The 23,261-nt window shown below is 46.3% G+C and overlaps 1 protein-coding gene across 2 annotated transcripts in view; it reads right to left on the bottom strand.

Moving 5' to 3' along the window:
* Nucleotides 1-23,261, bottom strand: part of MPL (MPL proto-oncogene, thrombopoietin receptor) — a 56,668-nt gene that overhangs the window by 13,379 nt on the left and 20,028 nt on the right. The window lies entirely within an intron of this gene.

Below are 23,261 nucleotides of genomic sequence, written 5' to 3'. Positions count from 1 at the left end.
ATAGATTCAGGTGGGTAGCTGTGTTTGTTTGAAGCAGCAGCTTGAATCCAGTGGCACCTTTAAGACCGAAACAAAACTTTGTTGGATTTAAAGGTGCCACTAGACTCAAACTTTGTTCTAGAAATTCCTGCCAACCCACAGTTGAGGCTGATTTTTGTATCAGAGCCATTATGCTCACCTCCAATGCTGAATGAGGCTGGCCAGACCCTCCTCCACTTCCCCTTCACTTCAGCCTCTGACACTGTCCAGGAGTTTGAGCAGCTTATCTTCCATCATTCCCCCCCCCCTAGCTTTTAAAAAATGGCATGGCAAACTATGTGTGCCCTGTAAGGACTCCCTGAATGCTTGTGAAATTCTTTCTTCTCAAGAGAGTTTGGCCACTATTTTTGTTCCTGGTTACTGGGCCAACCAAAAAAGTGGATAAGCTCTTATGAGAGAAAGAAATCTCAAGAGAGTCTAGTATGCCTACAGGACAAGAGCTTCTTGCTGTGGTTTGTTTAAAAGAGGCTTAGGTAAGGCAAAGAGAACTTGTTTTTCTGGCTCTTGATAGTGACAGTGGAGGGGTGAGGCACAAAGGGCTGTGGAGGAGACAGGGAGATGGTATGGGAGACTGATGACTGGCATCTGTCTCAGCCTGGTTTTAGAGTCAGCCCTGCATCCCCCCTCCCCCATGGAATATACCAAGTGTTATGCATGTGGACTCAATTGAAGATGAATGGGTGTTCCTGCCTGGCTTATTGCAGCCATACAGACTGAGTTTGGGGACTTGGGAACAATGGGCAACAGGATCCAAATCTCTGCTTCCCTACACCAATCACAAGCCCCCACAGGTTTGAATGATCCAATAATGTGCATATACAGGAACCCGGAGTTGTATATAAGTTTGGCCCCGTTGGCCCAGTTCTCAGTCTTTACTGTGCAGTCACCTACAATGCTGTACCCAATAAAGAGCTGTTATTCACTACCACCTCACCTCTTCAATGCCTAAGAACCCACTATATTATAGTGGCGAAGAAGGTGGGATCCTGGTAGGCCATTCAGCAACCGGCCCCACACTGCGCCTCACAGGAGCTGCTTCCCGCTCTGCACATTGCACCGCCATCACTGAAGAAGGTCACCAAGCCAGGATCTGAAGATCTCAAGTATCCAGTGCCGCCACTCCCCCAGAGCCTGACCCCAACCAGGCCACTGCACCAGAGCCGCATGGGTACATTCTAGAGTTCAGCCCCACTCAACCGGAGCATTGGGAGAGATGGGAGAAGAGGCTGAGCTGCTACATCCTCTACCACAAGATCACTGATGAGTAACAGCACAAGCCTCTCTTGCTCAGCATCTGCGGAGAGGACACACTGGAGCTAGCGGAGAGCCTTCTCTTGCCCATGACGCTGAACAATGCCATCTACAAGGCCATCGTTGAGAAGCTGACCGAACACTTCTTGCCCAGGTCAACCCACACAACCCTGCGCACTCAGTTCCACAAACGGGACCAGAAGGCCGGGGAGACTGTTACCGTCTTCCTCATGGAGCTTCGCCGCCTCACCTGTGAGTGTGCTTTTGCCAGCCTTGAAGAGGCCCTGCTCAATCAGTTCATAACTGGCCTCCGGGATGAAAAAATGCAGGTGAAGCTGGCAGTCCACAAGACCCTCACCCTGGCGGAAGCCCTGAGTGAAGCGGCCACTTATGAGAAGTCACACAAGGAGTGATGCACATCGGGTGCACCAGGTCTCTGGAGGGTCCGCCCCAGAAAACTCCAAGGAGAATGACCCATGAAAGGTACACCAGGCTGCCCCGAATCACCCACCGCCACGTGCCACTGACCCAGCGACGATCCGAGGCTGCACCAGTTGCAGGGAAGCCCACGAGTGACGTTCCTGCAAGTACCGTGATGCCATTTGTCACATGTGCAGAAAGATGGGGCATCTTGCATGCATCTGCCACTCGAAGTCACTGCACCAGGCCCAAGGAAGCACTGCGCAGCAGAAAGATGGCCACCACCACGAGGTCACTTTCGTAGAAGACATCCAGGCACTCATGACAGTGGGGGATCAGGTATGCCAACTCCCCATACCCTCCCCCGATAAATTCAAAGCAACTGTCCTGATAGAAGGCAAGCCCTGCAAAATGGAGGTAGACTCTGGGGCAGGCCAGTCAGTCATCTTAGCCAGAACCTTCAGGAAGTTGTGCCCTGGGGGGGAATCCTGGTTACATCCATTCCTGTTCATAGTCCGCGACTTCCAGAAAAGAGAGGTCGCTGTACTGGGTGTGGGGGCAGTCCACATAAAATACAGACAGTTCTCAGGCAAACTACCCCTAATCATGGAAGGAGACCTGTGTAGTTTGCTGGGACGATCATGGTTCGAGGCCCTGGAGATCCAGGTAATGGAAATCCATCAGTCCCCAGGAGAGACTTTTGGAACGTATGCGAGGAGTTCTCTGCCATTTTCGATGGCACTCTGGGAACATACACTGGGCCCCCAGTAACCTTGGACCTGAATCCTAATGGGTAGCCCATAAGGCTAAAAACATGGTAAATGTCCCTGGCTCTGTAACCTAAGTAGAGGAGGAGCTACTGTAACCTGTAATCTAAGTAGAGGAGGAGCTTGTGGCCCAAGGGGTACTAGAGCCGGTTGCCAATGCTAAGTGGGAGACCCATATCATCACCCCTGTGAAACCGAATGGCAGCGTCCACATTTGTGCAGACTACAAATGCACAATTAACAAGGCACTGCAAGGCCATGCTTATCCGGTCCCCGTGGTCAGTCATGTGCTGGCTTTCCTTGCGGGAGCAAAAATTATTGGGAAGCTGGATTTGGCCTATGCGTCTCAGCAGCTCCCAGTAGATGCCACCACAGCGGAGGCCCATACCATCGTGACGCACAGGGGGCCATTCCGGGTAAAGTGCCTGCAGTTTGGCATCAGCGTGGCCCCAAGGATCTTCCAGAACTTAATGGACTGTCTCCTTAAAGGTATCCCTGGGGTCCAACTGTTCTTCGATTATGTGCTGTTTGCCACAGCCACCAAAGAAGAATTTGTCTCCTGCCTCTGGGCCGTGCCGCAACATTTTGATGGGGCAGGTCTAAAGGTGAAAAGGAGGAAGTGTGTGTTGGAGGTTTCCACCACTGACTTTCTGGGTTACACGGTGGAGACGAGTGGAATCCACCCGGTTTAGGACAAAATTAGGGCTATTTGTGACGTGGAACTACACCAACAAGGTGGAACTACAAGCATTTCTCAGCCTCCTCAATTTCTACCACGCCTTCCTTCCCCACAAGGTGGTGGTAGTGGAGCCCCTACATAGGCTTCTGGACAAAAGGACTCAGTGGGTTTGGGGTTGCTGGCAAGCTGCTGTGTTTCAGGCGGTAAAAGACATTTTGACTTCTAACAGCTTTCTGGCACACTTCAACAAGTGGCTGCCCGTTGTTTTGGCCTGTGATGCTTCCCCCTACGGGGTGGGCGCCATTTTGGCCCATGTGTTACTGGACGGCCACGAGGTCCCAGTAGCTTATTATTCAAAAGCTGGAGCACAATTATGCGTAGATAGACAAAGAGGGACTGACAATCATGGCGGGAGTAAAAAAATTTCACGACTGTCTGTATGGTTGGCCTTTCACCATCCTGATGGACCACAAACCCTTGCTGGGTCTGTTTGCCCCTGACCGTCAAACGGCACAATGCTCTACCAGAGGGTTCTGCAGTGGTCCACCTTCCTCGTGGGGTACCAGTACAACCTCCAGTACCGCCCAGGGAAGGCTATGGGCCACACCGATGCCCTGAGTCACCTGCCGCTGCCGGCAATGGACCCTGATCCTGCCCCCGTGCACCACATCATGTCGCTGGAGTTCCTTCCGGACCGCCCGGTGTACACCAAGGACATTGTATCAGAATATTTTGATTTTTGTATTGACATACTCAAATAGGGATATTGGCTATTTTTCTTATTACATATACTAACCCATCTTCCACTATATTCTAATATATTCTTTTCTTCTAATGGCAAATTATAATGTTGCTATAACTTCTTGAGATACTAATGCCCTCCATTTAAACCCACAACTAAGAAGCCAGAATGACACCCAGATTTATGGCACTTCAGACCTATGACAGGTCTGCTTTTTATCACCCTCCACTGCTGTTACAGACCAGTTAACTATACTAAACAAACAAACACAGACCCCAATTTGGGATTATTTTAATCTGCTGAAAAAATTCCCATGACTCTACATACCAACTCACTGCCCACTTTCTTTATATTTAAAGAAAGCTTGCCATTCCATTTTGTCTGATGAAGTCTGCTTAAGAGCATACGTAAGCTTACATTCTGAATAAAATTTAGCTGGTCTTAAAGGTGCACTTGTCTACTGCTTTGTTCTATTTTCATCTTACTGATATTTATTAAATACAGTAACTACTGAAATGGTTATTTATAAAAAACATACAACAGCATTAGAGATGGGACACTTCACTTTGATATCTATATACAGTGTATATATCATATATCACTATTGCCCCCTGTTTTCATTTCCCCTTATTAACTCATATATTGATTAACTGTTGAAGAATAAAAGCATTCAAAGGTGATGTTGAACAAGAATACAAGGAACAATCCACACTTTTCATGCTCATATAGTTAACAACTACATTGTGACAGTTTTTTGACAAACATTTCCTTCCAGTTTGGTCCTGTTCAAAATATTCCAAAATAAGATGATTGGAATGTTCAGTCTATCTTGGGCCAGGCTAAGCAGGTCAGAAGAATGCCAAACCATTGAGAAAGCAGGCAGGCAACAAGGTTCTCGCTGTCTTGAATTCATACCAAGATTATATGGCAGCCACATAAGCAGAAAGGCATGTTGAAATGATATCTACCAACAAAGTGTCGATGTCCTGCTGGGCCAGGGATGGCCAAACTGTGATTCGGGAGTCACATGTGGCTCTTTTCACACAAGCAAGTTTGGCCACCCCTGTGCTGGGCTCAGGGTAGGGCTGCCAATTTCCAGGTGGGTCTCCAGATGAGACAGAACAATTCCCCTGGAGAAAATGGCTGTTTTGGAGAGGGTATACTCCAGGGGTGACTAAACTTGCTTAACATAAGAGCCACATAGAATAAACGTCAGATGTTTGAGAGCTGCAAGACATGAACGTCATATGTTTGAGAGGCACAAGGAAGGAAGGAAGGAAAACAGATGAAGGAGGGAGCAGGGAAGAGGAGGTGGAAAGAAAGCAACTACCGGTAACTTGAAATTCATTCTCCAAGCTGAAAGCTGGCTTGGCTTGGAGAAGTGATTCAAAGAGAGAAATGACTTCTCCAAGCCACCCAATGGGGCAGTGGGGGCTTTGAGAGCCACACAGTCAGGGCCAGCCCTAGGGCACATGGTGCCCCAGGCAGCCTTGCTACCCACCCCCCTCTGCGGTGCCATGCCGCTCCCCCCATGGATCCATGCCACCACCCCCCATGCTTCCTCCTTCCACCCCCCTCTCCATTTCAATGCCCGGGAAGAGGCAGTGGAGCGCCATGCTCCCTGGGTTCTTTAAAAGCCACCCCCGCCAATCAGCTGATCAGTGGGTAAAATGTGCCAAAGGCTCACAGCTCCTATGCCAGCCCTCCAGCGTGATCAAGATCAGTGCAGGGTTGAGGGGGCAGCTGTGGCAAGAAGGACCAAGCTGCTGAAAGAGCGCCCGCCGCCACTGCCTCCTCTCCCCCTTCCTTCTTGGATCACGGGGGAAGGAAGGGGGGAGGAGGAAGAGGCCACTCTTTCAGCAGCTAACTTGTCCTTTCTGCCGCTGCCCCCAACTCCACACTGATCTTGATCGCACTGGAAGGCCGGCATAGGAGGCACGAGCCTCCAGCACATTTTACCTGCTGATCAGCTGAGGGGTGGCCTTTAAAGAGCCTGGGGAGCGTGGTGCTCCACCTCCCCTTCCCAGGCATTGAAATGGGAAGGGAGGGAGAGAGGAGGTGGCAGGGGAGGCAAATGGGGATCTGCTCAGGGGGTGGGCGGGGTGAATTTGGCATCCCACTGGCACCCTAGGCAAATGCCCACTTTGCCTAGTGGGTGGGCTGGCCCAAGCCACAGTTTAGCCACCCCTGGTATACTTTATGGGTTTAGGGAAGAGAGGAACTTCAGTTCCTCTCTTCCCTAAAACCCTAATTCAAACACAAAGTGTAAGTAACTGCAAACCTTTCCTTTCTCACCCCTTGCCTTGTCTGGGCTCATACAATAAACTCTTTGGTTCAAGGGCTGATCTTTTTCTGCTTACACTTTAATGGGCTGAGCCCACTGAATGAATGAAAGAATAAAACAAGCAAGCGGGCATTGATTTAAAGAACATTAATACATCATCATATTGAACTTGGCCATGGAATAAATGAAATGCAAGTGTTCTGCTAGTTAGGCTTCTGTGTAGTCCAGGAATTAATACATCCCAGCCTGAGCAGATGAAGTGTCTAGCTGTATTATTCAAATTGTTGCTGAAGAGCCATGACTCCCAGCAACTCCCACACTTGAATTTGGACTCTAATGCATTGTACATAGACTGGCACCCAGACCAGCTTTTGGGTACTTGATCCTCTTTTACTATGGTGTTGAGCCAAGCCAGCACAATGCACCCATCACTGGGACTATTATGCTGTGGTCCACTTTGCCTACAGAAACTGCAAAGACTTCAGACCATGCTTCATCCCTTAGATGCCCAGCCCCTCCTGCAGACGCCTGCAGTCCTGTCTCCGTGGTGACAAGACCAGCAGCAGACCTAGGGGAAGCCCTATTCCTGTAGATTTCAAATGACACACTGTTTTCCTGTAGCAGCCATGAAGAGACTGCATCTTCACCACGTACTGCATTCCAGACTCCTTGCATCAACTTTAATCTTACAGATGTTAGCTGTCCAGCCAGAAACAAAGGAACTTATGTGAGGCAACCATAATGATTGCCTGTGGACAAAGGAGTCTTCCTGCCACCAATCCAAACAGTACCGCTGAGGGAGTCACCCCCAATCCTGACCAGTTTGGATCCTTTCTCCACCTGGTGCTGGTCATCTCACCCCCCACCCCCACATACTGCTGAATCTCTGCTTCTTGCATTACCCACCAACGATATTCCTGCTGCTAATGCAAACATCTCTATCTTTTCTAACTATTTTCATAATTCTAAACTGCATGTGTTGAATTTATGATTTTTCCTTGTATGTTTGAGTTTCCTTGAATAAAAATAATTTGCTTTAAATCCAAAATTTCATCATTACCGACTTTGGTATACGTAGTTTATCAACCCTGAGCTATTTTTGCCATCTTGCTCACTTAACTAAAATCCCCCAAATTCACTTGAAAAGGCATTTTGGCTAACAAAGTGGTAGGAGTCTTGTCCCCTTTGCTGAACATATATATCATCTTCCAGACTTTAAAATTGAGGGAAATGACCCTTGGGACTTACCGTGAGGGGTCCTTCTCCTAAGAGGACAGGAGGACATCTTGGGTGTTTCCCACCGTCCAATCAGGGAGGCAGGAATCTTAAAAAACTTCCTCTTCCAGTGGCTGTGGGAACCACCCTTCCTTCAGTTCGGGTGACTCCGAGAAGCAGTAAGGCTCCTAATGCTCCTAATATAACAGAATGCTCCTAATGCTCCTAATATAACAGAAAACTAACGGTCGGTCTGAAAAAACATGGCATTGGCCTACCAGACCGAATTAGAACAAACCCTTACAGAAGATAACAGGAAAGAACAGACATCGGCTGGAGAAAGAAGGCCGCAGATGAAGGATACAAAAACCCAGATACAGAGAAATGCTGCCCAAGGTAGGGCGAAAGAAGAAAGGGCAAGATGTCCTCCTGTCCTCTTAGGAGAAGGACCCCTCACGGTAAGTGCCAAGAGTCGTTCTCCCTAAGAAGCGGAGGACATCTTGGGTGCTCCCATAGGGGGGCATTCTGCGCAGACTCGGAGGAAGGCAGCCGCTTGTCTCTTCGCTCCTACTAACGCTAAGTTGTTTTAATCTTTTAACTTTTATCTTGCCTTGATGGAAGGAATTGTTTTTAAATAATCTTATCCTATCACCTCACTTTTGATATTTGGTGCCTCTGTTTTGTCTTTCCCAAGCTCTGGTTGTTTAATTAGTCAATAAGCCTCTGCCTTCGTTTTCCTAATCAGAAGCTGCTGCAGCTAATGACCTACAGCTGAAGTTTTATAAAGTTTTATAAAGTTTTACACAGTCTTAGCCTGTCTCTCAAAGACAGGGTTTTGTTTTTTTTGTGTGTTTTTTAGAATCTTTTAATTTGAACTGAAGGTTGAAATTAAGTCAACTCCTGCAAAGCAACAAGGCGGAGTGCAGTCGGCTACAGAGTTGGCTCTGACAAATTTGGCTTTTAAAGATATTTTACGATATTCTTAGCAGATGTTGTGGCTTTTATCTGTAAGTTTTAAGACATTAGTTGTTTGGTATTTGTTTTATTTATTTATTTATTTATTCATTTTTATCAGGACAGGGCTAATTGCCACCCAACAGAACCCTCTTAATGGCATCAGGCAAGCGGCCAAGAGAAGTGGAGGAGGAATCTGCTTCTTTGCCACTTTGCAAACAGTTCAGGATAGAGGACTTTTTTACCTTAAACAATAAGTCCAAATCTGCTCTGCCATCATTTGCTATTGAAACATCGAATCGCTTCTCCCCTTTAGATGACGAGGTAGAGCCTGCTGAAAAGGAGGAACCGACTAATGAATTGACTAATGAGTCTGATCACGAGGATGGCGTTGACTCTCAACTCCTGTCTGGGGTGGGGGCTTTAAAGGTGCAGCAGAGTCAGCATGATAATGAAGAAAGATCCATGTCTTCTGACGAACTTGCCCCAATTACCCTTATTGCAAGCACAGTGGATTGTATCTTTAAAAAGTTAAAGAGTTTAGAAGACCAAATTCTTGACCTTTCTTTAGAACTAAAGAGACTATCAGTGTCAATGGATAAAGTCTACTTAGCCCAGCTGGATGATACCTCTATTGGAGCTCTAGCCCCTTTAAAGCGATGTCCGTCTGCAACTCAGGAGGTTGATCCCCGGAGCTCCTTTACGGAGTCTAAGGTCAGCGTGGGCCTTAAAAGGAACGTGCAACAATTGGTTCTACAGCCCAATAAGGTTTGCATCACTGTTTGTCCTTATGGCAGGAAGACCCCATGCTGGAGAAGTAAACTTTTAGCTAAATCCCATCTCTGTGAACTTCTTCATCTGAACTATCACAAAATTGACTTGATTACCATTGAATCTCTTAATGATCAGTCTCAAATGCAGAGGATTCTGCTTACCTTTCAATCCTCCAACATTCCTTCACTAATTCTGAGGCGAAAGAATTACCTATGGTCAAAGGGGGTTTTCCCTGTTCGATCTTTTATTAACTCTCAAACTAATGCTCTGCTGCCTAACCTGTCCGCAGGGGTCAGGACACGAAGTAATCCCCATCTCTTGAAGAACGCATCATCTTCAGCGGCAAAATATAAGGCTGCAATGTGTCTTAAGGTATCCAGATCTGGTCAGTCCCAAGCAAACCCCGAGTTGCATAATGAGTCATCAGTGCAGCCCTCTATGGATGTGACGCATAGTCCCCTTAATGTTTCATTAGAAGATGACCTTTTGCAGTCATTTGGGAGTCTTCCAGCAAAAGATCAACAGGCGATACTCATAAGACTTGAAGGTACTAAGCTGCAGCTGCAAAGGTCTTTAGAGCCGGGGAAATCAGTTCCTTCAATCAACCTAGATCCTGCAAGCAACCCCCTGCCCCCTTGTCCCCCATCAGCTGACTTAATTGATCTGTCTATGGAACTCTCTCTAACTGGCTCAAGGGCACCCCAACATAATGGTTGTATTTTCACTGATGACTCCAGGGTTCTAGAAAGGATATCCATTATCGATTGACTACCAGCTAGGGAAGCCACAAGGAAGATCCACATCATCTCCTGGAACATTGCTGGGTGGAAGAGTAAAGCGAATGACTCAGATTTTTTGGACTTTTTGAAATCCTTTGATTGTGTCTTCCTTCAGGAAACATGGGCAGAAGACAGTTTTAGACTGACGGATTTTAAAGTTTTTAATCTCCCCGCTTATAGATCTCACTCTAAAGGTCGCAGTAAAGCAGGCATGGCTGCTTTGGTGAAATCCAGCTTACCATTTAAGGTGATCCTCTTGGATCCTTGCCCGCCAATTGCCCAGGCTTTATTGCTGTCCTCCCCAGCACTGACCCTAATCATGATTAATGTTTATTTAGCCCCTTCTAATGGTGAGCTGGAGTTTGATGCTGTCTGGGAGAAATTTTCTGACTATGTGACGTCTTTGTCTAGGAAATTCCATACTGCTCAGCTCATGATTTTTGGTGATTTTAATGCTCGGATAGGCAGTAACAATCAGAAATGGATCTCTCATTTTGGCTTTGAAGCGGTTGAATCCCCTCCACTACAACTATGTTTACCCCGTTGTTCTAAAGATACTTTAACCAATAAGGCGGGTCTTAGATTAATTGAATTCTGCATAGCGCACAATGTTATAATATTTAATGGTCTCTCCAAATTTCCAGCTGCAAATGACTTTACTTTTTTTTCCACAAGGGGTTGCAGTGTGATAGATTTTTGTGTGGGCTCACCCAACCTTCTGTCATCTATCGATAACTTTTACATCGATCCGCGCACAGAAAGTGACCACCTGCCCCTAACTCTATCCCTACGATTGGATCTGGAGGTTAATATGGTATCACCTTCCCAATCCATGAAGGCCCCTGAGAATGTTCTAAAAAAAATCAAGTGGTCCCCGGCCCTAGAAAGGGAGTTTTCTTCCCTCTTTGGCTCTGAAGCGCTATGCAGATTAAGGGATTCAATCATAAATTCCAATTCAGATGATTCAATCCTTTCAGGATTTTCATTATTAATTGATTATTGTAGTGCCAAAGCTAAACCGGTGATCTTGTCTAGGTCTAGTTTCTCCAGCTGGTTCGATACAGATTGTTTAGCTTGGAAACAAGAACTGAGAGCTCATTTTAAAGAGGCTTGTCACTCCAAAGACCAATCAAAAATTAAGGCCTACATTGCTTACAAGACAGCCTACCTGGAGCTTACTACATCCAAAAAGAAAGCTTTCTTTCAGAATAAATGGGACCAACTTTACCACTCGATAAAATCTAACGATAATAAGGCCTTCTGGAGAATCATTTCAGGTAATCTAAAAAACAATTCTGCTACTGACCCAAATATCTCTGAGCAAACATGGGTTGATTACTTCTCTAACATTTTTGCTGCCCCATGTGTATCCCCTCCTATCTTAGCAAACCCCTCAGTTACTGATATGCCGGTCTGGCCTCCAGTAACTCTAGAGGAAATCAGTGAGTTATTGAAGGATTTAAAAGCGGGTAAAGCACCTGGCCCTGATGGCCTTCCCGCTGAGGTATTCACAAAGTTTGCCGATTGGTGGCTCTTGCCCCTTGCAAAATTGTTCTCTTTTATCGATCTGCATGGCTCCATCCCTGACTCTTGGCTTGACTCTATAATTATCCCAATATACAAAAAGGGGGGGTTGGAGTTACCAGAAAACTTCCGCCCCATTAGTTTATTATCTATAGTGGGCAAATTGTATGCAAAACATTTAGAACTCCGATTAACTGACTGGATGCGCCTAGGCAACATCATAGGTCCTGAACAGATTGGCTTCTCCAAAGGCAAATCTGCTATGGATCACTGCTGCACTCTGGCCTTCCTTGCTGAAAAATATATGCATACCGGGTCAAAAAAATTATATGCTGCCTTCATCGATTTGAAGGGTGCTTTTGATTCAATAGATAGAGCCCAACTATGGATCAAGCTAGGTTACCTGGGAATGGACCCTCGTTTGCTGTTTCTCTTGAGGAAACTTCATTCTAATACCTTTTGCCAAGTGAAATTTTCTTCTAGCGGTGACTTGACTAGTAAAATCCCAGTGTTAAAGGGGGTAAAACAAGGTTGTGTGCTGGCCCCACATCTTTTTAATTTATTTTTAACTGACCTGGCACAATTTTTGACCCCTATCAATGGTCATCCGCCTAAACTTGCAGGCCAAGCGGTCCCCTTATTACTTTATGCCGATGACACTACCATCCTCTCTTGTACAAGAGTGGGCCTGCAAAGGTATTTGAACGCCTTTTATGACTACTGTAATTGTAATTCACTTACTATCAATTATACCAAATCTAAAGTAGTTGTCTTTTCAAATTGCTGGGGCCCACAGAGATGGTTTATTGGCAATTCAACAATCGAGCAAACAAAAAATTTTAAATACTTGGGGATCACTTTTAACCACAAGTTAAGCTGGGTTTCACATCGTAACAACACCATCAACTTGGCTAAGTGTTCAGCTGCTCAAATTAAACAGTTTTTCTTTGCAAGGGGCAACCAATTAGTTCCAGCAGCTATTAAAGTATTCAAAGCCAAAACGCTTGCCCAAATCCTCTATGGTATCCCTATATGGATCTCAGCTTTTACCAGGAAAGTGGAGGGCATTCAAGCCTCATTCTTTAGACAAATTCTTGGTTTGCCAAAATGTGTGTCCTACTTTGCTCTCTGCTCTGAAGTGGGTCAGTCTTTGGTGGAGACAAAAGCCTGGATTGCAGTGTTTAAATTCTGGCTCAAAATTCATTTTAGAACAGATCCCAACAGCCTTCTTGATTGTATGAAAAGAGACCCATATATTTCGTCCTGGACAGCAGTGCTTCTGTCTAAACTCAATCAATTGGGGTTAGAGGTAGATGATTTTTCTACCTCTGAAGAGTCATATATCTTCAGATGTATTAAACTGAGACTGTGGGAATTGGAGGAAACGAAATTACGGCCAACTCTCCCTTATACTTGCTCTCCAGCTTCCTTAGGTCTTTATGCTTTTTGTGGCAAAATGCCCAATTATCTATCAGACCTAACCACTCCAAGTCATCGCAGGGCATTTATGTTGGCCAGACTAAACGCGTTTCCCTCCAAAGTTTTACAAGGGAGATATCAGCGAGTCCCTTTAGCCGACAGACTTTGCTCCTGTGGAGCGAATACCCCTGACTCAATCCAGCATATATTGCTTGATTGTTCTTTTTACCATAACCTCCATAAAGATTTATTTGGCAAGCTTTCTTTTTCTCCAGATTTGTCTATTCTGCCACCCTGTTATTATTTATTGAGTGATACTGAGGGGGTGGTTAGTGAGGCTGTGGCAAAATTTCTGGCTGACATCCTTAAATTTAATTCTGACCATGTTTGAATGTATCTGTAAGCTCGGTTTTATTTTGATTTTATCTCCAATGTTTAAATTTTTATATTCTGTGTATTTTTATCTGAATCTATTATGCCATTAAAGGTTTGGTATGGTATGGTATGGGTGCTCCCATAGCAGTATGTTAGTCAGGGTGGGATCGCCCTACTCGGGCAGTACATGTTGCAGGATTCGTCTGCCAAAGGCTGCGTCTGCCGACGCATATGCATTCAGCTTATAGTGGCGGATAAAGGTGGAGATAGATGACCACGTAGCTGTTTTGCACACTTCCTCAATGGAGGCGTTCTTAAAAGCTGCATTGGTAGCAGCACTTCTGGTTGAGTGTGCCGTGATCCCTGCCGGTACCTGAAGTTGTAATGCTTTATACGCCTCCGTTATACACTGCTTGATGGCATAACTAATTGCCGACTTGGACATTTTCTGCCCCAATCTGGGTGCAGTTATGTTAACGAACATGGCGTCAGACTTGCGAATAAGTTCAGTTCTGATAAGGTAGACCTTAATTGCTCTTCGCACATCTAAGGTATGCCATGCGTGCTCCTTGGGATGCTTTGGATCCGGACAAAAGGAGGGAAGGTTGATTTCTTGGCTTTGGTGCAATCTAGAAGACACCTTCGGTTGGAAAGTAGGGTCTGGATAGAGAACTACCTTGTCCTTGTGGAACACACATAGTTCTCTTTTAACCGACAAGGCTCCGATCTCTGACACTCTTCTGGCCGATGTAATTGCCACTAGGAAAATGGTCTTCATGTGCATCATCTTTAAAGGCACAGATATTAAGGGCTCAAATGGTGGACCTGTTAAGGCCGAGAGCACTAGATTCAATCTCCAGGTAGGGAATCGATGTACTTGTGGTGGTGAGCTCAAAGATGCTCTTCTAAGGAAACGGCGAATATGAGGGTGTGATGCAAGGTTCAAGCTGTCCACTTGCTGGAGTACCGAGGACAAGGCTGCGACCTGACGTTTGAGGGTAGCTGGCTTCAGTCCAGAATGAAGACCATCCTGAAGAAACATAGGGATGGAAGGATGTAATGGGTCCACAGCTTTTCTCCGACACCACCTGTGAAAGGCTTTCCAAGACATATCGTATATCCGCGTTGTGGAGCCCTTCCTGGAAGCTAGGATGGTATTCGTCACGTCACTTGTATAGCCAAGGTCTAACAGCAAGCGCCTCTCAACCTCCAAATGGTTAATCTCAGCCAGTCTGGATGAGGATGCCACACCGGTCCCTGCAGCAGCATGTCCGGCCAGGTTGGTAGGTGAAGTGGCTCCGTATTGACATCTGTTGGATTGAGGAGAACCAGTGACATCGAGGCCACCATGGAGCAACCAGGATGATCTCGGCCCGCAGTAGCCTGATCCTTCTGAGTAACCTCGGAATGATTGGGCCTGGAGGAAAGGCATATAGAAGACCTTGTGGGAGATGTTAACGCATCCGTGGCCTCCGCTTGATAGTGGTAGTATCTCATGTAGAATCGAGGGAGTTGATGGTTCTGAAAAGACGCAAAGAGATCCAACACCAGCGGACCGAAGTGCTCCACTATTGTTAGGAAAAGCTTCTTGTTGAGAGACCACTCTCCCGATTGAATGCTCTCCCGACTGAGCCAGTCTGCCTTGATGTTGCAAGCCCTTTGATATGCTCTGCTCTTATCGATTTCAAATGAGTCTCCGCCCATTCGAACAGCTTCCCGGCCTCCTTGTGAAGGGAACTGGACCTGGACCCCCCTTGATTGTTTAGGTAGGCCTTGTCTGCTATATTGTCCGTTCTGACTAGGACATGTTTGCCGGTCACCTAGTCCTGAAAGTGCAGCAGAGCCAGACGAATGGCCTGGAGTTCCAAAAGGTTGATCGGGAGACTCGCCTCCTCGGCCGTCCACTGACCCTGGGTGGGGATCTCGCTGAGGGTCGCCCCCCATCCTGCTAGGCTGGCATCCGAGAACAGCTGTATTTCCCTCTCTACAAGGTATGTTCTCCCCTGACGCAGGTTGTGGTCCTTGGTCCACCACAGGAGACTCTCCTTGACTGTCTTGGGAACCGTCAGAGACAGAGGGCGCTTCTCCATGATTTGGGTTTGAAATGGACGCAGGAACATCTGAAGCTGCCTGGTGTGAAAACGTCCCCACTGAAGCGCCTCTAGGTTCGAAATCAAAAGACCCATGAGCCTTGCCAAAGTCTGGAGAGACGACGACGACTCCTGCACTACCCAACGTACTAACGTCTTGGTCCTCAGTATCTTGTCTCCTGAAAGGAAAACAGAGTTCAGGTTTGTGTCGATGACCATGCCCAGGTGTTGCAGCCTCTGGGATAGGCATAAATGACTCTTGGGCACGTTGATTATGAACCTGTGTTGCTGGAGACAGTATATCGTGTGTCGAATGTCTTGCTCCGCGGTCTCCCTCGATGAAGATCTTATCAACAGGTTGTCGAGATAAGGATGTACATGTATCCCTCTCTGTCTGAGGAGTGCTATCAGGTTCACCAACACCTTGGTGAACACGCGCGGCACTGTTGCGAGACCAAACGGTAGGGCTCTGAATTGGTAGTGGGACCCGTTCACACAGAAGCAGAGGGATTTGCGGTGTGCTGGGAGGATTGGAATGTGAAGATAGGCCTCTGTTAGGTCCAGAGATGACAAATAGTCCTGATGATGCAGGGCTTCCGTTATTGACTTGATGGACTCCATTCTGAAATGACGGAGCTTGATATGCCTGTTCAGAAATTTCAGGTCCAGGATTGCCCTCCAGTCCCCGTTTTTCTTGGGCACTGTGAAGAAGATGGAATAGACGCCTTGACATCTCTGCAATTGAGGGACTGGCTCTACTGCTGCAATTTCTAGTAAATGATGTATTGCCTTGAAGGTGATGTCCCTTTGTTCTGGGTTTGCGCGAAGCGGAGACACAATGAAGTGATCCCAAGGTGTTCTTTTGAATTCTATTGGGTAGCCCCACAAAACAATTTCCAAAGTCCAAGCATCGACCCTCAAGGCTGCCCACACCTGCTGGAAATGTAGAAGGCGGCCCCCCACTGGGATGGAGTCCCAGTCATGCTTTATTGGCCTTGGGTCCCTTCTCGAATTTATCGGCCCTATCGGACTGGTTTCTCTGGAATCGGGGATTGGAGAAGCCCTTTCGGAAATTCTGTTTGGGCTGTCCCCAGGTTGACCTTCTAAAATCCTGTTTAGGTTTGGAGAAGCCGGCGGAGGCATGAAAGGAACTAGACCCAAATCCTCTCTTGTCGGAATGTCTCAGGTACTTGAGCATGGCCTTCTTATCCCGTGTCTCCACCAGGATCTTATCCAGGGTGTCTCCAAATAGCTTCTCCCCTTGAAAAGGGTAGGCTGAAACAATTGACTTCGAGTGAACGTCTGCCGGCCAGGCCCGAAGCCAAAGGCTTCTTCTTACTACCGTGTTTGACGCCACCACTCTAGCAGAGAACATAAGAGCATCCAGAGAGGCGTCCGCCAAGAATTCAGCAGCCCTAAGGAGTCTGTTGGTGCCTTCCAGGATGCTTTTGTTTGTGTCTGGCAAGAGTTGAGTCAGTCGCCTTATCCAGACAATCGCTGCTCTGGAGACTATAGAGTTTGCCGCAGCTGCCTTGATGGCCAGAGCCGTAGCCTCATGGCTCCTTTTCAAGGCCAGGTCTATCTTTCTGTCCCAGTTGTCTCGTACTGAGCCATGGCCGTCCTCAGCTAATAGACCATGCGACTGTAAGGCTGCGATTGGGGCATCCACCAACGGTACCTGTAGCATATCATTAGCAAAGGAAGGTAACGCATAGAGCTTCTTAATGGAGTTGGGCACCTGTCTGTTGGCACTAGGCTTGGCCCATTCGGACTTCAACTGGCGCTCAAAGAACGCCGGAAAGGGGAAAACCTTATCAGAAGATCTGAATCTAGGAAAAAACTCCGTGTTCCCCTTGGGTTTATTTTTGGGGTTGGTTAGTGGGCTGGAAGACTCCTGCTCCTCAGAGGATACCTGGAGGTCTAGGGCAGACAGCACTTTGGCTAATAGAGGTTGGAACTCTTCTGCCTTGAAGAACCGTGAGGAGGGTTCCGGAATGTCCTCTATCTCCTCATCAGATAAGAATTCGCCCTCCTCCCAATCTCTCCCATAGGAATCCTCAGAGTGAGCCTCAGAAGGGGATCTTTCGCTCTCCAGCTGGTCACTGACCAATGATTTCCTCGGGGCCCTAAGGTGGCTGGCTGGAGCTATCTCTGGACCTCTTGGGAGAAGGTGACCTGGAGGAGGAACTGGACCTGGGAGACTCCGGCCGCTTACGGGCAGTTGCCCTGACTGCTGCACCCCCAGTCTGTCTTATGGATTCAAAAAAGTCAGAGAAAAAAGAAGGTCCCATTAAGGGTACGTTACCCAAGCCCCTCTGGGGCTGGCAGGTCTGTGCAGCTTCCAGGGCAGGCTGGGTATCTTCTGTATTGAAGTCTCCCGCCTGGAGGTTGGCACCAGGAAGTTCCCATGGTTGGAGCCTGCAAGTTTGCTGGTCCCTCTCATTTTGCGCCTTTTTGCACTCCCTGACATGGCCGCCGGCGCTGGGGAAAAAGCCTGAGGAGGAAGCCTCCTCCGCAGCCGGGGAAGACCTGCACTGCTTGCATCCGCCTTTCTCCGTCTTCCCCCTACAGGGCACGTTGCTGGTAGCCGAGGCAAGCCCAGCGGTCATGCCGGCTCCGGAGGGTGGGCTTTCGGCTCCACGCCACGCGTCGGGAGCTGGGCCATCCATAAATGCGTCTCTCGTCCAGCGCGTCATTCGCCTCCTCTTCTTGCCGCGGCTTGAGTTTCACGCCAGGGCCACCGCCGCGCCGCTCCTCAGTCGAGTGGAGGAAAGGCGGGGGGGGGGAGGTAAAAGGAGGCTGAAGAAATAGAATGGGAAAAAGGAGACAGAAAAAGCTGGAAGAGTTAGTGCTATAAGAAAGCAAGAAGAAAAACAGCCAAGGTAAGGAGGAGGAAGAAAGGATTTTTTTTTTTTAAATATCAAGGAAAGATAAAGGAATAGGGAAACTATCCTCAATGCTTGCTCTCCCTGTCGAGGCAGGAAATAAACTGAAGGAAAGGTGGTTCCCACAGCCACAGGAAGAGGAAGTTTTTTAAGATTCCTGCCTCCCTGATTGGACGGTGGGAAACACCCAAGATGTCCTCCGCCTCTTCGGGAGAACGATCCATTAAAGCCAAATTGCTTCAGACTGTTTTGGGGTTTTTTTTATACAAGTAGAGAGTGCAGTTCAGATGAAAACTGAAGTTATATCTAGATCTGAGACTAGAGTTCCTGATATGTTTCATTGCACTTAAAGCAATTGAAGAGAAAGCTGACTTGGATTGGGGCTGTGATGCAACCCTTTTCCCTTAAGTCATTTCCTGGATAAAACTCTCATTCTATAGCAGCTCTTATTCCTGACAGGGTGGGGAAAGACTGTGATGGTTCATACTTAGGATAGATGGATATCCACACTGCATTTAAACAGTGATATTGCCTCAAAGGAATTTTCTTCTTCAGAGAGTGACAGCTCTCCTGGTGCATGATCATGTGACTGGGCAATCCATGTGATGTGATATTTGTAATCAGGACATGCCTAAAGTTGTTTAAAAACAAATGCTCCATAAGAGTTTGTGGAGCTGGCGATGTCAATTTTTTTTAATAAACAAGGATAGTAAAATATAAAGTTAATTTCCCAAAATATTTCCTAGAAATACTTTCTGAAGATTGGCTGAGATTGGCTTTAAAAAGCAGGAGTTGTACAGAGAAAGGAAGTGACTAACTATACCAAATGGAATTGGAAGATCATGCAGTGACTCTCTCCTGCTTTCTGTACTATAGCCACAAGTTTTGCTGCTGTTGCTTTTCACTATACTGCTTCCTACATAATTTGATTGCATGCCAGAAAGAATGTAAAAAACAAATGTGCTAAGTATAGGCAAAAGAATTAAAAAGCAGTTTTATGGAAACAATTTCTTTTGACAAGATGTGGTTTGAATGAAAAGCATCCAACTGGCAAGACTGAGGAATCTTTGATGGGAGAGACGCCCAAGTCAGAGCACTCAATAGCAGCCAAACATGTGGGCTGAGAGCTTTTCTGCATGCTTGACTTACTTCTGATTTTCTTGGGAGTTGATCCATAACACTGGAATCAGTGTGGGTTCAGTTCTTCCACACATCTGCTCTTCCTCTGCATTTTCACAGTTGTGGTGTCAGTTTATTTTCTTCCACACATGTCTTAAATAATCCACATTTTAAAGGGAGGGTACTGTTCTCATCTCTGCTATCACTGGTGGCACCACAGCACCCCTTTTTATTTTTTGCATATGCTTATATTGATATAATGGTAGCATTTTTTGAAAATGGCATTGTGTTGAGTCACTCCATCTTTGTTCCTCTTGCCACATGTATCCAAATTGCTAACGCTTGTGCTTGCTATGCTTTGATTGCTTTGAAGCATCCCGTTCCTTATCTAGAGGGAGGGTGGCATGTCTGGGAACTCGCACATTACTATGCAACCGAGGTCAAAAGAGCTGGTGGAGACGTGGCCGAGGGGGTAGATAACAAGCACCTGGGGCGATGATAGAATGGGAGAGAACCCACGCAAAATCCCCGCTGCAGCTTGACGCGCTTGGCTTGAATTGTAATGGTCAAGGCAAGGGGTTATAAGAGCAGGGAACTGGCAGGAGAGTCAGTTCTGACAACGTCTGTAACTGCCTATGATGCTGGAATAAAGATCTTGAACTTTACTTGTCTGTTCCTTGCCTCTGGGTCTGACACATTGGAATATTGGTATATTGATATATTGTTGTAATAATAGGTGAAGCAGTTTCTCTGATTTACCAAATTTCATTTTTTAAAAGTCTCTAGTTTCTTCCTTTGTGGAGATATGCCCTTTTTCTTATAACTCTATGGGGGGAATACTTAACTAAAAAAAAGAAAGAAAGAAAGCTTAATTTAAGAAAAAATCTCTGTGAGGGGAGAATAGAGACTGAACTTTAAAAAAAGAAAGCTGGAAATTCAGAGAACCTGCTTCACCTATCATTACAACAGTATATAAGTATTTTACTGCAGTTTGTTTTTAAATCAAAAATGAAAGCACTCATCTTCAGGATGGGGGAGACAAGAGGAGTGGTTTGATGATGACAACAGTCCAATATCCAAAAGCTGGTTGGAGGCAGGTGGGACAAAAAAACTGATGAAAACATTGTGCACAACAAAAAAGCCAACCTCAGAATCATCTTCCAGAGTCCTGACCTTGATAGCCCTGGTAAGCCAAATCTCATCATATCTCAGAAGCAAAGCAGGGTCGACTCTGTTAAGTACTTGGATGGGAGATCTCCTTGGAATACCAGCAGTCAGGAGGACTGGGGCAGACTTTATTCAGCCACCTACCTGAATATTCTCCAGATCTCCAGTAGGAGTCAGTCACCAGAGGTCGTCAAGACTTCCAGGTGCACACACACACACACTCACACGCATACACATAAATTAAAAGCAAAAATTGGAAAAAATCATCTTCCAGAAAAAGATTGGGGTAAAAAGTGGTCTCAAAAGAACAGGAAAAAAATTGGGGGAGGGGGCAAACAAAACAAAGCAAGAACTGAAGGCACAAAAGTGCAGTTTGAAATGGGAGGAGTTTGAAAGCATTATTTATAACATATATTCAGGACTTTTTTGTAGAAAAAGCCCAGCAGGTACTCATTTGCATATTAGGTCACACCCCTGGTGTCACCATTGTTTCATATTCACACTAATGCACCCTCATACTAGCCAGTTGGCTGGCAGCAGGGAGGAGCCTGCAAAACCAAGGGATCTCCTCTGATACCTGGGGACTGGCAAGCTTAGGCTCCTGCATGCCCTAAAGCAGAAGTGTCAAACATGTGGCCCAGGGGCTGAATCAGGCCCCCAGAGGGCTCCTATCAGGCCCCTGAGCACCTGGCTGTTATGTTTCCTTCTTCCTATCTCTTGTTTCCTTCTGCATAACAGCTTGCTTTGCAAGGCTTGCTCAATCACACAGGAGCTACAGAGCAAAACCTCTGTTTTCTCCATTGGCTGAGGCTCCTCCCTTGGAGAGGAAGAGAGGACGGTAGAGCTTGTTTTTCCAGTCTCTCTCAATCACACAACAGAGCTACTGAGCCAAGCCTCTCTTCCTTCCCCCTCCTGGTCTCCTGGGGAAGGAAGGAAGGAAGGAAGGAAGGAAGGAAGGAAGGAAGGAAAAAGCCAGAGCTTCCTTTGCCCAGTTCCCTGGTTCCCATGGGAGAGATACAAATAAAGCACCTTTATTACCAACAAGTGCTAACGTTTTAAGCATGTTTTAAGGGTTTTGTTTTTTTAAAAAATATTTAATTATGTTTGTCTGTGTCCTTTACACAGTTTATATCTCTGCTACTTAATCTTAAATAGGAATACATATGGCCTGGCCTGACATGGCCCAGCCCAACAAGGTCTCATTGATATCAGATCCGACCCCCATAACAAATGAGTTTGACAGCCCTGCAAAAAGAGTAACAGTGCATTTTTCATTCATTGTGTCAGACATGCTAAAAAATATTGCCAAAACTATTGCTCCCCACCAATAAAACAAAATATAGCCAATGATCTCAAGTTAGGGGGAAGTGGTAGGGGTTAAGCTATCAAAAGAACTTCAGTTACAGTTTCAGGTAAGACAAAGAATTTTTATGTAAAGAAAGACGGTCACTTATCAGAGAGCATTTGTAGTTGTAGCAGTTAAACTGAATATGTACAATTGCCATGTTCCATCAAAATATGGTTTTGGTTGCAAACAACATGGCTGCACTATAATCAAGAGAAACTCTAATATTGTTAGTTTGAACATGTATATTAGTGTGAAATTTGGCTAGGAAGTAGCTTCTATAAAAGTTTATCATAGCATTGTATGTTACTGGATACTGCTGAGGCTCCTGTAGAGTTGCCAGATCTGACTCAGGAAATATCTGGAGACTTTGGGGGTGAAGCCAGGAGATTTTCCCATTCCCTAAATAAATAAATAAAAATACAGCAGTGCAGTTCCCCTGAATACAGTCTTCATTTCCTCTTCCTCTTTTTTTGCCTGCCTTGAGAGTTGCACTTCCACTAAATGAAAGTGAAATTTGTCATACCTCCACAAGTTCCCTTATCAGGCTTTGGAAGCATTTTCAAGTATGGCTTTTTTAAGGGAGACACACACAAACACATAGCAGTCAAAATAAATAGAGTTTGCAAGCTCACACTTTTGTGATCTCACTGGGGCAATTTACTCATGGGAGTTGCTGAATGTAACCATCTGTTTATTTCAACCAGCTTTTTCAGACAGGAACAGGAAAGGAGAGCAGCCTAGGGGGTGGAGTTTTCCTCCATCCCATTATCAAGTTCTAGCTTACACTTTCCTAGCCATGATACTATACAAACAACTTCTGAAGAGAATGAGAAACAGAGGGACTCTGCTCTCTATCTTTCCCACAGTTCCACACACTCATGGCTCTGCCTGCTTGCCCCACCCCCTGCTTTTCCTGGTGCTGAGATTTAAAGGCACACACATGTTCCAAAACACAAACAGTTGCATCTTCTAAGCCTGCCAAGGTTTAAAGGCACATAGTAGCTGTTGGGGCAGGGCTTTCTCCCACTGGCCAGCTGGCTGGCAGCAGGGAGGAGCCTGCAAAACAAGAGGATCTCCTCTGAGACCTGGGGACTGGCAAGCTTTGGCTCCTGCATGCCCTAGAAAGGCCTTCACTTGCTCCTTGTTTCCCAATCTGATGGAAGACTGTTGTGTCCTAGGCTCAAATGGGAGAACTGTTACTTTTGGAGGGAAGCCGAACAAGCCAGAGCTTGAACTCCACACCAGGGTTCCAGAGAAGGCCTAAGCGTGCCCAATCAGGGGAAGGATTGAAATATAAGTAGCCAATCAACATCCAAGCTCATACTGTACCCTGATAGGCCCTTAGGGCCCTGTAAATAGCCAATCCGTGTAGATAGTTAAGGACCAATCAGAAGGGGGCAAGAATTGTATAAAGGAGCGGGAAGTTTGAA

Source organism: Heteronotia binoei, chromosome 2, assembly GCF_032191835.1.
Source record: "Heteronotia binoei isolate CCM8104 ecotype False Entrance Well chromosome 2, APGP_CSIRO_Hbin_v1, whole genome shotgun sequence".
Taxonomy (NCBI): Eukaryota; Metazoa; Chordata; class Lepidosauria; order Squamata; family Gekkonidae; genus Heteronotia; species Heteronotia binoei.
Note: the sequence above shows the minus strand (reverse complement) of the source record. Positions and strands in the feature narration are given on the sequence as shown.